The sequence below is a fragment of the Papaver somniferum genome, chromosome 2, assembly GCF_003573695.1.
Source record: "Papaver somniferum cultivar HN1 chromosome 2, ASM357369v1, whole genome shotgun sequence".
NCBI lineage: Eukaryota > Viridiplantae > Streptophyta > Magnoliopsida > Ranunculales > Papaveraceae > Papaver > Papaver somniferum.
In genome coordinates, this window is record NC_039359.1 from 53,483,834 (window position 1) to 53,501,266 (window position 17,433).

Sequence of the window (17,433 nt, forward strand, 5' to 3'; positions counted from 1 at the left end):
GACACAAAACGTATTTAACGTGGCAAATATTAGCTTTTAGTCACTCGAAAAAATTGCAATTTTTATCGCTTAATTTATCTTCAGGGACCTATTGGCCCCCTCTTTTATCATTTGTAGCAAAATTCACCTAAATAACCATCCATAAAAAATTAATCAAGACTATAATTAGAATTGAACCAGTTATCGAATCTTAAGATTTTATATAAACAAGAGTAAACTCTGATAGTAACACCATTATTGGTTCTGCTACATCTATTACAATTGCTTTTAAAAATTCGGTAAACTGCTATACAAAGACCCAAGTTTGTTTATTATCTTAAGTTAATTAAGTCTCAACATACATAATTTGCGGCATACCTTTACGCTTTTTCAGCCTCTTTCTCACTCTTTCCAGCTCTCATACGCTTTATTATCTGTAGGAAGTTCATGTCTACAAACTGGGCATGTGTTATGTTTTTCCTGTTGCCATTACATAAAAGTAGATTTTAGATTCTGGTAAACCACCTAAGTAAAAAATTTACAAAAAGTAATAATTCCCTAAAAGTATCAAGTACCTCTCACCTTCCCTGGATATTCGACACCCTGAATCCTCTGATGCAATCGTCTGGAGAGAAATTACAATTTACAAGATGATGTATGTGAATATAGAATAGCAGGCTTATTTTTTTATATAGAGGAGGACGTGTTTTAGTTAATTCTCAAGGTCAAACTATTGTTTTAGTTAATCCTCAAGGTCAAATTATTACATAAGTATTGTGAGTTTGCATTTCTTATACCAATTAAGAACGAGGAAAAGAATTCTTACTCTTGATTCCAGATTCGTCAGGACTCAGATCAGGTTGCCTCCTTTGCTCTATCCATCTCGGCCTCTTGCACTGCCATTAAAGAATAAATTTTCAGACACCAGTTCCAGATAACAACACATCTAACCCAAGAAGCAAGACTATTCAAAAACATGAACAGCACGCAGACCTTTCCCAGGTGTGGCAACCTCAATAAATTCTCTTGGTAACAATTCAACAGGTTCAGGAACATAGTCAGATTCCTAATATGAAATGAAAAAGAAAATAAAAATCAGCACCCGAGGTCATAAGTATAATGATAACTTTTGTGAATCGCGCATACAAGTCAAAATATGACAAGTGGCTCAGAGATTTAGACAAAGATGTAATGGCCGAAGTATGTGTTCAACTGAACACAAAATACAGTAACATACACAATATGTAGGACATTTATACATGGTGAACACCGAATAATAGTTGAAGACGTTACCCTAACACCCAGTTTCGTAAGCCCAGAAAATGCGATACTAAATATAAAATAAAAAAAAAAGCAGCATCAACAGAAAGACATTCTCATTGGGATCACAAACAGGCAAGAGCTCTAACAACAATTCATCTCATTTTTCAGATACACACAAGCAAGTTGGATTAAGTTATACCTTTTTTACTTAGTGAAATGAACTTCCATGATCACATTCTTGAGCACCAGCAACATCATATATGTGAGTTTAATATGGTGACACTCTATTCAGAACATATTTCCAAGAAAATATATGTTGCAAGCGATTGAACAAAATCAACTCCACTAGGAGTAACAAGTCCGAAACAATGTTCTGATAGTACACCACCTCCTTACAGACCTAGAATAGTCATCTTTCTTCCTACGGGATTTCTAGCAGTGTTAGTGTGAGCAGAAACGACAGACCTTGATGAGTTTTACTTGAAATCATCTGTGAAGCTTTGATTTTTTTTTAAGGAAGTGAAGCTTCGATGAACAACCTTACATGGTGATCCACAACCCTATAAGCCATGTCAACATCATCTCTCTAGCGTTTACAGAATACGGACCTCACAAAAAAAAGCATGATCAGAAAATACAATAAATATCAAACAATGTTCACCATAAGACTGGTCTAATTTTGTGACATCATATCGAATAATTGGACACTATAAATCTGCTAGTCAGGTCAACCCTGGAGATAAGGCAGTGCTAGGCTCCAAATCCTTTAGCATGTACTAGAAATATATAGATGAACATCACAAATCTATTAGTCATGGTAACCCTGGAAATAAGGCAGTGCGAGGCTCCAAATTATCTAGTATGTGCTAGTCAAGCTGTCAAACATTGAAACAGGACATACACATAAAAAGAATCTGGATATTATGTAGCGAGGGAGACACAAGCAAGATTTCATCCTTACTAAGAATTATAAAATACTGAAGGAGATATAAGTTGAGCCCTATTAAGAGAAAAACAAACCTGCAGGCTGTCCCAATGGTACACTCTCTTGTTGGTACAAGCTGTAGAATTACAAGTTCATCCCTATATTCCCACTTCTCCGTCTAATCAACAGATTTCTCGGCAATCGAAAAACTCATCCCATGGGAAAGTTCTGACCGCAGGTTACGCAGATAATACCATTGTGCTCATCCCCACCTTCCTCGAGACCCTCTTTGTCTCCATTGAAGGCTTTGGGTTGAATTACTTGACCAGAGAATGGAAGGCTAACTCACTGCCGTAGATGCCAAAAGAGAAAAATTGGTGAGTGATAAAAAAAAGGACAAATTATAAGCTTCTTAAGAAACTGCTTACATATACTAAAATAGGGTAGACACTATTCAAAGTACAGCCGAATCAACCTTCCACTGTATGGGAGGTGTGAAGAAGTCCAGCAAAAAGCAAGTTGTAAAATTGACTCACGAAATGCCCAGTCTAGTCTTCATTTAGAAGCGGCTTATACCAAATGTAACTAGAGAAAATAATGCAGCAACATGGTAAAAAGGGGTTCGGCTAGTGATCTGCATAGAGGCATCTAATTTCCATGTTTCTGCATATATTTAACTATTTTCATTGTTCAAAATAAACTTCATGGAACAATGGGCAGAAAGGCAGTAGTTTAGGTTCTAAGCTATTCAGGCATAGATTTCAGCAGTTGACAGGGAATCCTCTAGGTTGGCACAACCATAATATAACATACAATAATCTATTAAGACAACTAACAAAATCTGGCCTCAAAACTCTATCCGAATTTTGAATCCAAGAAACAACTGTTATATTCAAGTAATCAACCCTCCGAGCTTTACTAATGATTATTCTTAAGAAATATCTTATGTGAATTTACAATAATATAAAAAAGGAAAAAACAAGAGTGACCAGAAACACAACATGTAGATATAATGAATGTGACATCAGGGACTGACTCAATGTTACCAGAGAAGGCTGATGTCAATTAGGGATATATGCAGCAAAAGATATTGAGTGATTACAACAGAGAGAGGAACAAAAAAACCCTAGGAATCAAAAGGAATCCCCAAACATCAATGTCTTCAACAGCGACCAAATTCAAATCAGTGACACAAAATCTCATGTAATAAGAATTCAAACAAACCCCGTTTCTTGATTCTTCCATCAGCAGCAACAGCCTGTTTCATAGCCACCAATTTCATCTCTGAATTTCTGCATCTCCTCACCGGTTTCCCAAATCGGTAATGAAGCCGCCATTAGTTTCAGATGAAGAAAATTAAACATAAATAATGATGAGAAAAATAAATCTCTCTGAATTTTAGGTCTTATGTGGAATCCAAATTTTTAGGTCTTGTGAAAGATCCATTTACTACTTCAGCAAATTTTTTTACAGAGAGAGTGAGAAAGAAGGGGATTCAGAGGTGGTAGTCAGAGAATGAATCAGTGAACGAATGAAGCCGGAGGAACATTTGAGAGTTAGGGTTTCTTTTGTGTGTTAAGAGGGGGGGAAGAGAGAGACATGAAGCTTTAATTTTGTCTAAAAGGTTTTGGACGGTGATAAGTTTGGGTCAAGGTTTGATCATAGGGTTTTCTGTGTTAGAGAGGAAGATAAGAGATGGAAAATGGGCGAAGGGAAATGAGAAACAAAAACAAAAAAAATTATGTGAAAGAATTTGGATGGTGTAGATTTTCTTTAGGATGTTCATACGGATTGCAGAAATTAAGGGACGGTATAGATTCATTTTAGGATGCTCATACGGATTGAGAAGTTTTTGTGTTTCTCTTTGTGCTAGTTCAAACTCGTGCATTCCATTTTATTATCAATTTTCCATATGAAAAAAATCCAAAAAATATATCAATAAATTTAAGATATTATTATCGACCTTCAATTATAAAAAAAAATTCCAAACATATATGGGAAGGAAGCAGAAAAAATAAGAAAGTGTGTTTTCTTTGTGCTTTTGTGCTTTTTCTTTATGCTTCCGATTTGAATTTCGACTAGCCACATAGGTCTTGAGGAAATTTTGACTAGTCATATAGGTCATGAACTTCAAATGTGGTATAATGATGTATAAAATATAAACCAAGAAGCTTTGGGTGGGTTCTGACTTCAAACTTAGAAGGATACGTCATCCAAATCGATATATATGAAGCTCAGTGTCGATTCGAACTTTAAATATGGTTTAATGGCATACAAACTATGAACCAAGAACCTCCGAGAGGGTTCTGACTTCAAACATCGCATGATACACCATCGAAATCGATAAATATGAAGCTCAGTGTCGATTCGAACTCCAAATATGGTATAACGGCATAACAAACTATGAACTAAGAAGCTCCGGGAGGGTTTTGACTTCAAACTTAGCAGGATACATCATCGAAATCGGTAAATATGAAGATCAGTGCCGATTTGAACTTCAAATATGGTATAACGGCATAACAAACTATGAACTAAGAAGCTCCGGGAGGGTTTTGACTTCAAACTTAGCAGGATAAATCATCGAAATCGGTAAATATGAAGCTCAGTGCCGATTTGAACTTCAAATATGGTATAACGACATACAAACTATGAACCAAGAAGCTCCAGGAGGGTTCTGACTTCAAACTTAGCATGATACATCATCAAAATCAATAAATATGAAGCTCAGTGTCGATTCGAACTTCAAATACGATATAACGACACACAAACTATGAACCAAGAAGCTCCAGGAGGGTTCTGACTTCAAACTTAGCAGGATACATCATCGAAATCGGTAAATATGAAGCTCAGTGTCGATTTGAACTTCAAATATGGTATAACGATATACAAACTATGAACCAAGAAGCTCCGGGAGGGTTCTGACTTCAAACTTAACATGATACATCATCGAAATAAATAAATATGAAGCTCAATGTTGATTCGAACTTCATATATGGTATAACGACATACACACTATAAACCAAGAAGCTCTGAGAGGGTTCTGACTTCAAACTTGGCATGATACATTATTGAAATCGATAAATATGAAGCTCAGTGTCGATTCGAACTTCAAATATGGTATACCAACATACAAACTATGAACCAAGAAGCTCTGGGAGGGTTCTGACTTCAAACCTAGCATGATACATCATCGAAATAAATAAATATGAAGCTCGGTCACTTATAATTCCCAAAACACCCGGCTGCACCCGCTGTATTGTAATTCCCTTGGATGCCACAATCACTTGTAATATGTCCTTCTATATACCAGAGCTTGAGATTTATGTATTGCAGGGAACAAGCATAAACATTATCCCAAGAAAAGACTCAGTAACAACCATGGCTAGCTAGTACTTTAAAAGTTAAAACTCAATCTCATATGTCTAATGGATCCAACGCTATGGTCACAATTTGTTTTTCGTATAGCCATATCATAATCCTCCAAAAAAAAAAAAAAGGTGTAACCATATGTCAATCTTTTATCATGTTTGATAAAATGTGTCAATTCGTTAGTATATGCGTGTCTAATAAACCATATATTATGGACACATAAACAAACCAATGTGGCTAAATAAATCCTCTTTCCGCCACGGATTAATAGGTGTGTCTATTGCCATCCTACACTTTCGACACATACATAATTATTTAATGTGTCCATATAGGCATCTATGGCTACATGTGACGGGATTAGACTGAAAACTATGACCAAATGATGCCCTATGGCTACAGTTGATGGGTTTAGGATTAAACCCATGACCAAATGGTGAACTATGGCTACATGGTAACACAAAACGTGGTTATAGTTATACTGATGACCAGTAGCCACACAAATAACCCGAAATGTGGCTGGGTTGTAAGCCAAAAAACGTGGCCTATGTGAAGGTTTGTACTAGTGGATCTCACATGGTTTGTTTCTTCTATTGACTATGAAGGAGGTCCTGTAACGTTTGGAGATGGGAGTTGTTGCTACATTAGCAAGAAGGGAACGATCAAACTGCCCGGTGTTCCAGAAATCCTTGATGTAGTATACGTAAAAGGTATGAATGCTAATCTTCTTTCTATTAGTCAAATTTATGACAAAGGCCATCGAGTTGTCTTCAATACAAATGGATGTGACATTGTAGACAAAACTGGGAAAGTAATTTTTCAAGGAACTCGTGGTAAAAACAATTATTATCTACTTGATACTCAGTTAGCAACCGTTGCAATTTGACTAAGGTGGAATATACACATCTTTGGCATGAGCGTTTTGGTCACATCAATTATCGTCTTCTAACTAAGATCATTAACAAAGAACTTGTTAGAGGCATTCCCAAAATCAATAAAAAGATTGAAGGTGTATGTGGTGCCTGTCAAAAGGGTAAGCAAATGAAAGTTCACCACAAATCATCTCGAGATATTATCACTAAGGCTCCACTTGATTTAATTCATATGGATCTCTTCAGACCAATTCAACAACCCACTGCTTCCGGTAAGAAGTATGCTTTAGTTATGGTAGATGATTACACCGAATTCACTTGGCTTTCATTTCTATCTCATAAGAATGAAACTCTTGGTGAATTCAAGATTATTGTTAAAAAGGATCCAGAACGAACAAGGTCGCAAACTAAAGAAAATTAGAAGCGATCATGGAACTGAATTCAAAGACACCAAAGTATTTGAATTCTGTGACGAACTGGGTATCATTCAACAATACTCACCACCTATCATTCCTCAATCTAATAGAGTTGCTGAAAGAAAGAATACGAATATTCAAGAAATGGCCAGGTTAATGCTCCATAACAAAAACTTACCATTAAGATTTTGGGGAGAAGATTTTTTTACATCATGTTACTTGATCAACCGTATGTATTTACGGTCTAAAACCCTTAACACTCCTTATGAGTTGTGTACGGAAGGAAACCCAACCTACACTATCTCAAGGTGTTTGGAAGTAAGTGTTATATTCTGAAAGATCGAGAAAATAAAGGCAAACTTAGCTTGTTATGCACACTTGACAATGCCAATGAAGTCTTTAAGTCGTTAACCTAGTTTTAGAAGAAGAAAACCAAAGGTTAAAGGAGAATCTCCTCTAGCATGCAAACTAGTATCACACGTAAGGTGTGGGGATTGGTTTTGCACAATACTAGATGTCTCCTTTATATAGTCTTTCAAATCAGGGTTTGTAATCAATGTTAGCTTAGTAACAAAGCATTCAATATTCACCTTTAGATGAAAACCTGATTTAGATTCAAGCTAATATTTCTCAACCTTTAGATCGAAAACTTAGATTGTTATATACACTTGACAATGCACGCTTCTAGGTTTGTTAACCATACCCAAACGTATGCACTTGTTGGTTCAAAAAAAATTAACCAAAAGGCTAGCCATATGAGCATTTCATATCAACCATGTTCTTCTTCACCATAACTAGTTCAAATGACTTCAAATGAACTAGTTAGAGAGTTTTTCAATTGCAAGGAAATCTCATGTACTACACAAGACACAATTGAATCAAAGATGATTTGATTCACTTGAATCAGTTCGTGAAGTTTTATAGCCACGGTTTGCAAACTGCATTCCTTAGTCTTTTTAATTTTAAGTTTAGAAATCATCTTCAGATATATAACCTTCTCACGTTCGCAGACTAGGTTCGCGGACTTAAGTTACCGGGCAGAGTTTACAAACTCCAGCATAAATTCTCGTGTTTGAGAACCTCGCCGGTTCGCGGACTGAGTTCGCGGACTTAGCTTCACGCAAGTAGTTTGTCAACTCCAGCAGAAATTCTCGGGTTTGAGAACTTCGGTAGTTCGCGGATTTGGCTCACGCCATTCTTCCGGTTCTCTTGATCAACAAAGTTTGCAAACTTTGGTTCAAGGAATAAGGACTTATACATATATATGTTTCCACAACAATGCTTATGTCCACCATTGTTTATGTAATCTAAACTCTCATTTAAATCATTGAAACATTCTCAGAGGACGTTATATAGTTGTTATTAATAAACCATTTTTCGTAAGAGCAATTTTCAAAGTGATTGAAATATAACATGACTTTCGTCACTAGGTAAATATAAACTTGATCTAAGCAAAAAGCTTACCAACACATATTTCGAGATATAGATAGGCGAGGTATACTCCGCTCAAGATAACAAATGTGTATAATCCAAGTATATATATATATATAGCATACGACTTCTTGTCTCAAAGAGTAGAAGATAGAGTAGATAGACTTTTGAGTGACAGATAAGTTCAAATCTTCACATACCTTTTTGTCGAGAAGTTCCACCAGTTCCTTGAGTAGTTCTTCTACTTGTATGATGAATCGCCATGAACTCCTTGAGCTAAATTACACTTTCTATCCTAGTCCGAGACTATCTATAATAGACTAGAAATCAAGACTTATATTTTGGATCACTAACATTGACAAACATGCTTGAGATAGCAACGCATGCGAGTTCGACCGAGCAATGCTCTAACAATCCCCCTCTGTGTCAATATTAGTGACCAAATTATCAATACATATGGAATACAAAAAAGATAAAGAAACTTTAGTAGCTCCTATTCCACATGTCTAATCTTCAACATTCCTTGAAATCTTCGTCACTTCCAAGTACTCTAATGATCCGAAAGGTTGTAAGTTTAGCATCACCGTTGTTGAAGATCCGTAGCTATAACAATGAGAAAACATAGTTCTCGATCATTGTTATACAGTGTCATAGTATTATTACATAGTGTCAAAGTCCAATTGTATCACAACTTCAACAATAATACTATGGTGATATGTATCACTCCCCCTTAGTCAATACTCCATCTCACATGGAAACCACTCCCCCTTACACAATGATCTGAAAACCATATGTATTTGTAGTGTGAACTACATATTACTTCTCCCCCTTTTTGTCAATCAAATTTTCAAGGTACAAGAATGGGATCATAATGAAATTTCCGAAAGAGACATTTCATGATTAAAAGAAAACAATAGATACCAAATAATTTAGATGCAATGATAAATCCGAAGCTAAATGCATTCATCAAGGAGTTTAAAGATACAAGATAACCCCTCTAGAATTCCACAGCCGCACACCCCTCAAGATATGACCATTAAGCACAAGTTCAAAAGAACTCTCCCCCATTTGGTGTCATTCCCGAAAGAACAACAACGATCGACCTTAATTTCAAAAGAAAATAAGGATTTTATTGGACACCAAAAAACCATGAAAATGATTTTCTATATCCAAAAACTCAATCAAATTAATCACAAGTAAACTCATGATTAATTTAATCGGAATACGCAATCAAATTAAAAAGTGATCAATTCAATTGATTGTGCTCAACATAAGATAACTTACGGAGCTACGACTAAGTTAACCATAAGATAATGAGTAGCTTAACCATTCATATACTCAACACAAGAAAATCTTATGGAGTCACGAAAATACTCAACTAGATTAATTACAAGAGAACCCATAATTAATCTAATTGGAATAAACAACCAAACTAATAACAAAAGTAATCAATTTAATTGTCATTTGTTTTGCCGACATAAGAATTCTTACGGAGCAATACTAAATAAACAAATAAGATGATTAATTTAGTTCAATATGCTCGACATAACATATTTCACGGAACAACAACTAAGCTAAGAAAATAAACTTGGTTGTATAATGCTCAATATAAGATACATTACGGTGCCTCACAGTAATATGGATCAAGGATGATCAATACTGCGGAATACACAAGGATTCATTTTATCTTCAATCACTATTTGCATAACGACAATAATAGATATAATCCTTGAAAACAAAATATTTTAACCTATCTTCCATCAAATAATTGAAAATATAGGCTTAACTTTTGTATTTGCCAAAAGTCCATTCATTCTTTTGCCAGTACGTGAATACCGAACACGAACGACTTTACTTTTGACAAAGTATGGGACAAACATAGTTCACGGACGTAAACACCAATCCCATAACAAATTGCAATATATCAAATCATAAAGATTAATACTGCAAAACATCATCCTTCAAATATTTTTATAATTTAAACCAATAAACCCAAAGAAAGATGAAAAATAATAGCCATGTGTAGTCACAATCATTGATATTCAAAGCACTAGTTATTCTTCCAACTAAACCAAAAAGAAGACATACTAGGCATCATAAATAAAACAAGAAACATGATTAAAACACTCTAAACTCTGTCAGCAACTAGGAATTAAACATGTATGAGCTCATTAGTTGCCTTCTTTAGTTTTTTTCAGAAAATCAAGATTCCTTGTTGCAATACCGAGTTGTTCACGTACTACTTCAAAGTCTCGAAGAATATTTCCTACCAGTTGTGATGACATCTGAACTGGTAGTTTGTTTTCATGATCAACAACATGAAAGCATGTTATAGAAACATGATTCAACTCAGGAATATTGTCCTTCTCGACTTCATCAACCTTGTTGCTTCCAACCATTGTGTACAGAAAGAGTCCAGTAGAATCTTTTGACCTTATGGAACATTGTATTTATAAGGTGTTCCAAGAAACCCTAGGAACTATGACGTTCGTGTGGGTCCGATATGTGTACTTGGTCAATCACACATGTGAGACCAGGGGAAAGGAGAACCCCAATTATTTAAAGAATTGCCGAGAGACAGACACTCGGAGAAGGGATGAAGGAACACAAGGACCAATTTTTTTTTTTAAAAAACAACAACTTAACAACGAATTTAATACAAACCCGACAAGTTTCCCAAGATGAGTTATCTTGAGAACAAATAGCATCCAACTTTTACATAAAAGAGGGATGCAGCTTCAAGCAGTCATGGTGTATTAAGATGAGAATCTTGCTCATCAATATTCGCTTATTCTTTTCCTTTATCAAGGGTATTTAGAGAGAATTACTCGTCATAGCTGCAGAAGTTTTGTCAAGAAAAGGGTTAGGAGTACCTGAGTCAACTTTTTTCCATGTTTTCTTGATGCTCCGTTTGAGTCTGTTTATACTAATTTTTAAATCTAAGACTCGATTGTTGATATGTAGGAAATCTGGACTGGAAGTCTTGGATTTGCATCTTTCTTCAGGGAGAGATGAGGAACTCAACTTTTCTTTCTTTCTCCGATGCCTTTTTGTCTTTGCAGGGTCAGTCACTCTTTCGCCATTCTTCCTTCTTCCATTGTAGGCATTTTTTGTTTTGAACACACAACTAAGAAAAAACTTATCACAGTACATTCCTTGAGTGTCTAAAGTTCCTTTTCCAACAATGTGTGAAACCGGTTTAATGACTTCTTTAGACATCCAAGTAAGAATGTTATGAAGTTATTCATTCTTCAACCGATAGCGACATCTTTGCTCAAAATGTCCTTTATTCCCGCATTAATAGCAGTTAAAGGAATTATTTTTAACTGTTCTCTTGTGAGCAGATTTAGAAGGAGCAGAATCCTTGTTTTTGGGACCATTGCAAGCTGCTAAAGGTTTTTCACATGGAGAATTATCACTAGCTTTAACAAAGTTGATCTGACTAGTTTTTGGAGCGTTTCTTCCTTTATAGCCCGGACCACGTGTATCACGGTGTTCTTTACATGCTCCAAGCATAGAAGATAATTCTGTAGAGCTAGAATTAAATCTACTCGGACTCTCTTCCAGTGATTTTACTTTATTAAGAGCAGCTGCAAGCTCAGTCTCCAAGGATTTTTCTTTGGTGAGAAGACTGCGCTCTTTGTCGCAAAAACGTTTTTGTTGAGAGTCATATCTTGTTTCAGTTTCTGCAAGTCTTTCTTTCAACACGAAGAGATTTCGAAAAAGATTATCATATTCATATTTTTTTGTGCGTGCATCTTCTTCACGATCTTTAACGATAGATTGTAAGAGTTTATATCCACCATCGTATCCTTTAAAGAGTTTTCTCAACTTTCTGTTCTCTTGAGAAAGAGGACCCATGTATTTACTCAAGCAGGTTGTTGACTTCTTTTCTTTCAAGGCACGATCAAACAGCTTGATATATTGAGAAACTTCTTCATCAATACTTTGTCCTTCTTCTGAATCACTATCATCTGAAAGATCATCCAACTGTTCCTCAAGATATTTTTTCCAGTCGAAAGTAGATTCAGTCAATGGACAAGTTCTTGAGTTTTTCTCAGAAGTTTCAACCCTTTGAGACTCACATGAATGGCTCTGAACTGGTGTTGCGTTATCAGAGATGTACTTATCGTCCATAGAGTCAGATCGCTATGAACACAGACTTGTAAGGTATTGAACGTTTTTGCCTGCTCTTATACTAATTGAAAAAGCAGGGGTCTAAAAACACCACCCAATATTTCTCTTAGCAATCTGTATGGACAAACCTGAATATAATTTTAAGAGAATCAACAAGACTCAATCAATTAAAAGTATATCAACGAATTTACATCTCTCTTCTTGATTTGATTTACTCAAGAAAGAACTGCGAGTTCTAATCAAATACAAGGAGTAACTTGGATGGTAACAAAGACCATTATCCAACGATCAATCAATGACAATCAACAACCAAAGGTTGGATTACTCTAATTGATGATCTAACGTACAACTTGTATTATTTCAATTACAAAGATAAACAATATAATGCATAAATAGAAATAACACAGACACCAGGAATTTTCTTAACGAGGAAACCGCCAATGCAGAAAAACCCCGGGACCTAGTCCATATTGAACACACACTGTATTAAGCCGCTACAGACACTATCCTACTCCAAGCTAACTTCGGACTGGACTGTAGTTGAACCCCAATCAGTCTCCCACTGATCCAAGGTACAATTATGCTCCTACGCCTCTGATCCCAGCAGGATACTGCACACTTGATTCCTTTAGATGATCTCACCCACAACTAAGAGTTGGTACGATCCAAAATTGCAGGTTTTGACAATAAACAAATCTGTCTCCCACAGACAAGTCTATCAAAGGATCAATCTGTCTCACACAGATAAACCCTAAAGGTTTTGTTCCGTCTTTTGATAATAATCAAGGTGAACAGGAACCAATCGATAATCCGGTCTTATATTTCCGAAGAACAGCCTAGAGTTATCAATCACCTCACAACAATCTTAATCGTATGGTAGCGAAACAAGATGTTGCGGAATCACAAACAATGAGACGAAGATGTTTGTGATTACTTTTTATATATTTCCTATTGGAGATATCAATCTCAAGCCGATCAATCTGATTGCACTCGTATGATTGAAGATGTCAGATCACACAACTACGATAAAAGTAGTATCGGTCTGGCTTCACAATCCCAATGAAGTATTTAAGTCGTTAACCTGGTTTTAGAAGAAGAAAACCAAAGGTTAAAGGAGAATCGACTCTAGCACGCAAACTAGTATCTCACGTAAGGTGTGGGGATTAGTTTTGCACAATACTAGATGTCTCCTTTCTATAGTCTTTCAAATCAGGGTTTGCAATCAATGTTAGCTTAGTAACAAAGCATTCAATATTCACCGTTAGATGAAAACCTGATTTAGATTCAAGCTAATATTTCTCAACCATTAGATCGAAAACTTAGCTTATTATACACACTTGACAATGCACGCTTCTAGGTTTGTTAACCGTACCCAAACATATGCACTTGTTGGTTCAATAATAGTTAACCAAAAGGTTATCCATATGAGCATTTCATATCAACCATGTTCTTATTCACCATAACTAGTTCAAATGACTTCAAATGAACTAGTTATAGAGTTGTTCAATTGAAACTACAGGAGAAACAATTGAAACAAAGATGATTTGATTCACTTGAACCGGTTCATGAACTTTATAGCCACTGTTTGCAAACTGCATTCCTTAGTCTTATTTAGTTTAAGTTCATAAATCATCTTCAGATATATAATCTTCTCAAGTTCGCTGACTAGGTTCGCAAACTTAAGTTACCGGGCAAAGTTTACAAACTCCAGCAGAAATTCTCGGGTATGAGAACTTCGCCGGTTCGCGGACTGGGTTCGCGGACTTAGCTTCACACAAGTAGTTTGTCAACTCTAGCAGAAATTCTCGCGTTTGAGAACTTCGGCAGTTCGCGGACTTGTCTCACGCCATTCTTCTGGTTCTCTTGATCAAAAAGTTCGCAAACTTTGGTTCAAGGAATAAGGACTTATACATATATGTGTTTCCACAACAATGCTTATGTCCACCATTGGTTATATAATCTAAACTCTCATTTCAATCATTGAAACATTCTCAGAGGACGTTATATATTTGTTATTCACAAACCATTTTTCGTCAGAGAAATTTTCAAAGTGATTGAAACATAACATGACTTTCGTCACTAGGTAAAGATAAACTTGATCGAAGCGAAAAGCTTACCAACACATATTTCGAGATATAGATAGGCGAGGTATACTTGGCTCGAAATACCAAATGTGTATAATCCAAGTCTATATATATAGCATACGACTTCTTGTCTCAAAGAGTAGGAGATAGAGTAGATAGACTTTTGAGTGACAGATAAGTTCAAGTCTTCACATACCTTTTTGTCGAGAAGTTCCACCGGTTCCTTGATTAGTTCTTCTACTTGTATGATGAATCACCATGAAGTCCTTGATCTCAACTACTCTTTCTATCCTAGTCCGAGACTTAGCTATAATAGACTAGAAATCAATACTTATAGTTTTGATCACTAACATTGACAAACATGCTTGAGATAGAAACGCATGCGAGTTCGACCGAGCAATGCTCTAACAACTTTTATCGTAGTTGTGTGATATGATCTTGCATCTTCTATCGTACGAGTACAATCAGATTGATTGGCTTGAGATTGATATCTCAGATAGGCAAGATATAAAAAGTAATCACAAACATCTTCGTCTCATTGTTTGTGATTCCGCAACATCTTGTTTCGCTACCATACGATTAAGATTTTTGTGAGGTGATTGATAACTCTAGGCTGTTCTTGGGTAATATAAGACCGGATTATCAATTGGTTCTTGTTCACCTTGATTATTATCAAAAGACGGAACAAAAACCTTTAGGGTTTATCTGTGGGAGACAGATTAATTCTTTGATAGACTTGTCTGTGTGGGACATATTTGTTTATTGTCAAAGCTTGCGATTTTGGGTCGTAGCTACTCTTAGTTGTGGGTGAGATCAGCTAAGGAAATCAAGTGCACAATATCCTGCTGGGATCAGAGGCGTAGGGAGTACAACTGTACCTGGATCAGTGGGAGACTGATTGGAGTTCAACTACAGTCCAGTTCGAAGTTAGCTTGAAGTAGGAAAGTGTATGTAGCAGCTTAATACAGTGTGTGTTCAATCTGAACTAGGTCCCGGGGTTTTTCTGCATTTGCGGTTTCCTCGTTAACAAAATTTCTGGTGTCTGTGTTAGTTCTATTTCTGTATTATATTTGTTTATATAATTTTAATAATACAGGTTGTGCGTTTGAATCAATCAATTGAAAATCCGACCTTCGGTTGTTGATTGATATTGATTGATCCTTGGATATTGGTCTTCGGTACCATCCAAGTTATTCCTTGTATTTGATTAGAACTCGCCGTCCTTGCTTGAGTAAATCAAATCAAGAAGAGAGATATAAACTCTTTGATATACTTTTAATTGATTGAGTCTTGTTGATTCTCTTAAAACTATATTCGAGTTTGTCCATATAGATTACTAAGCAAAATATTGGGTGGTGTTGTTAGACCCCGCTTTTTTAGATATGATTGGCTTCATACGATTCACCATAAGCTTACCTAGGGTCCAAACAGTGAGATTTAAAAAAAAATTGAACCACATAAACAATATCAGATTCAACTATGTCCCAATTATGTTTATAGAAGCCAATTTGGAATCCATCAGGGCCTGGTGCTTTCCATTAAGGCATTTGAGCAATTGTACTTCTAATTTCAGTCACATCAGGAATTTTTAGGAGCATTTCATTATCTTCAGCAGAAATACAAGTAGGAATCAAATTATATCCAATCAAGGTAGTAATATGTTGAAAATGATTAATTAATAGACTTTCAAGCTGATCTCTCTCTTTACACCACATACCTAAACTGTTTTGAAGAGATGCTATGTGGTTTCTTCTACGCCTAAATTTTGCTCTAGCATGAAAATACTTCGTGTTACGATCTCCATACGCAAAATAATTATCTCTAGATGTTTGTCTCAATTGTTGATTATGAATATCATACCAATGAGAAATTTCTAGCTGTAATTTATTATATTGGGGAGTAAGTTCATCTGAAGGATTTTGACTAACCAAATTCAACAGATTATGCTTAATTGTCTTAATTCTGCTTTGGATGCTACCAAAAGTAATTCGACTCCAATTAGTTAAAGCATGCTGAGTAGAAAGAAGTTTATTGTGAATGTTATCATGATGTTGATCATCCCTATTCCAAGCAGCCGCTATGATAGTCTTACAATCTTTGTGTCCTAACCAATGTTCAAAAAGTCTTAAGGGCCTATCTTTTTTCCTACCAGATGACTGAGTTACTAATAACAAAGGAGCATGGTCAGAACCTATAGGCAAAAGATTATTCAGTTGTGCCGAAGGAAAATTATCATGCCAAATAGTATTTGCCAAAGCTCGATCTAATCGAACCCTAACTAATGAATCTCCTTGTCGATGATTAGACCAAGTATACGGGTCTCCTGACCAGACAACATCTGTTAAACCTAGATTGCGTATAAATTGTATTGGAAAATTATGTTTCTGTTATGCTTTTGTGTGCCTACTTCCTTTTCAGATGGATGTAAAATTGTATTCAGGTCACCTATCAATAGCCAAGGATAGATATGCTCAGAAGCTAGTCTATCTAACGCAGACCATTGTTGTAGCTTTTCATGCTCCTGTAAGGTACCATACATACAAGACAGCATCCAGAAACCGACAGAAACATCTGTCTTTAAAAGAAAAGAGATAAGCTTCACCTCTTCGTGGATAATTTCCATATGGAAACTATCCTTCCACAAAAAATCCAATCCACCAGACAAACCAATTGAGCTTTGAACCCAAAAATTTGGATAACCGAATTCGTTGAGAATAAACCTCATTTTCCTTTCTCCAGTTCTAGTTTCTGACAAAAAAAAATAATATCTGGAGAATTGGTAGCAATTTCACTCTTTAAATGCTTTTTAGTCAAGGGATTTCCAATCCCTTGAACATTCCATGCCAAAATTTTCATACTAACAACACAGCCAAATTGAAACAAGAAGCAAATAAGATCTAAAATGCGGGAAATAGAGACTAACAAAAGCGAAGCATACCCATAACTACACAACAACAGAC

At 35.8% G+C, this 17,433-nt stretch overlaps 1 long non-coding RNA gene across 1 annotated transcript; it reads right to left on the reverse strand.

Moving 5' to 3' along the window:
• Nucleotides 1-553: 553 nt before the first annotated feature.
• On the reverse strand, nt 554-2,348 carry LOC113353352. The gene is made up of 4 exons (XR_003361224.1): nt 2,263-2,348; nt 973-1,045; nt 806-875; nt 554-604 (listed from the first exon to the last, which is right to left on the reverse strand). It is a non-coding gene; the product is annotated as an uncharacterized LOC113353352 (long non-coding RNA).
• Nucleotides 2,349-17,433: the final 15,085 nt, after the last annotated feature.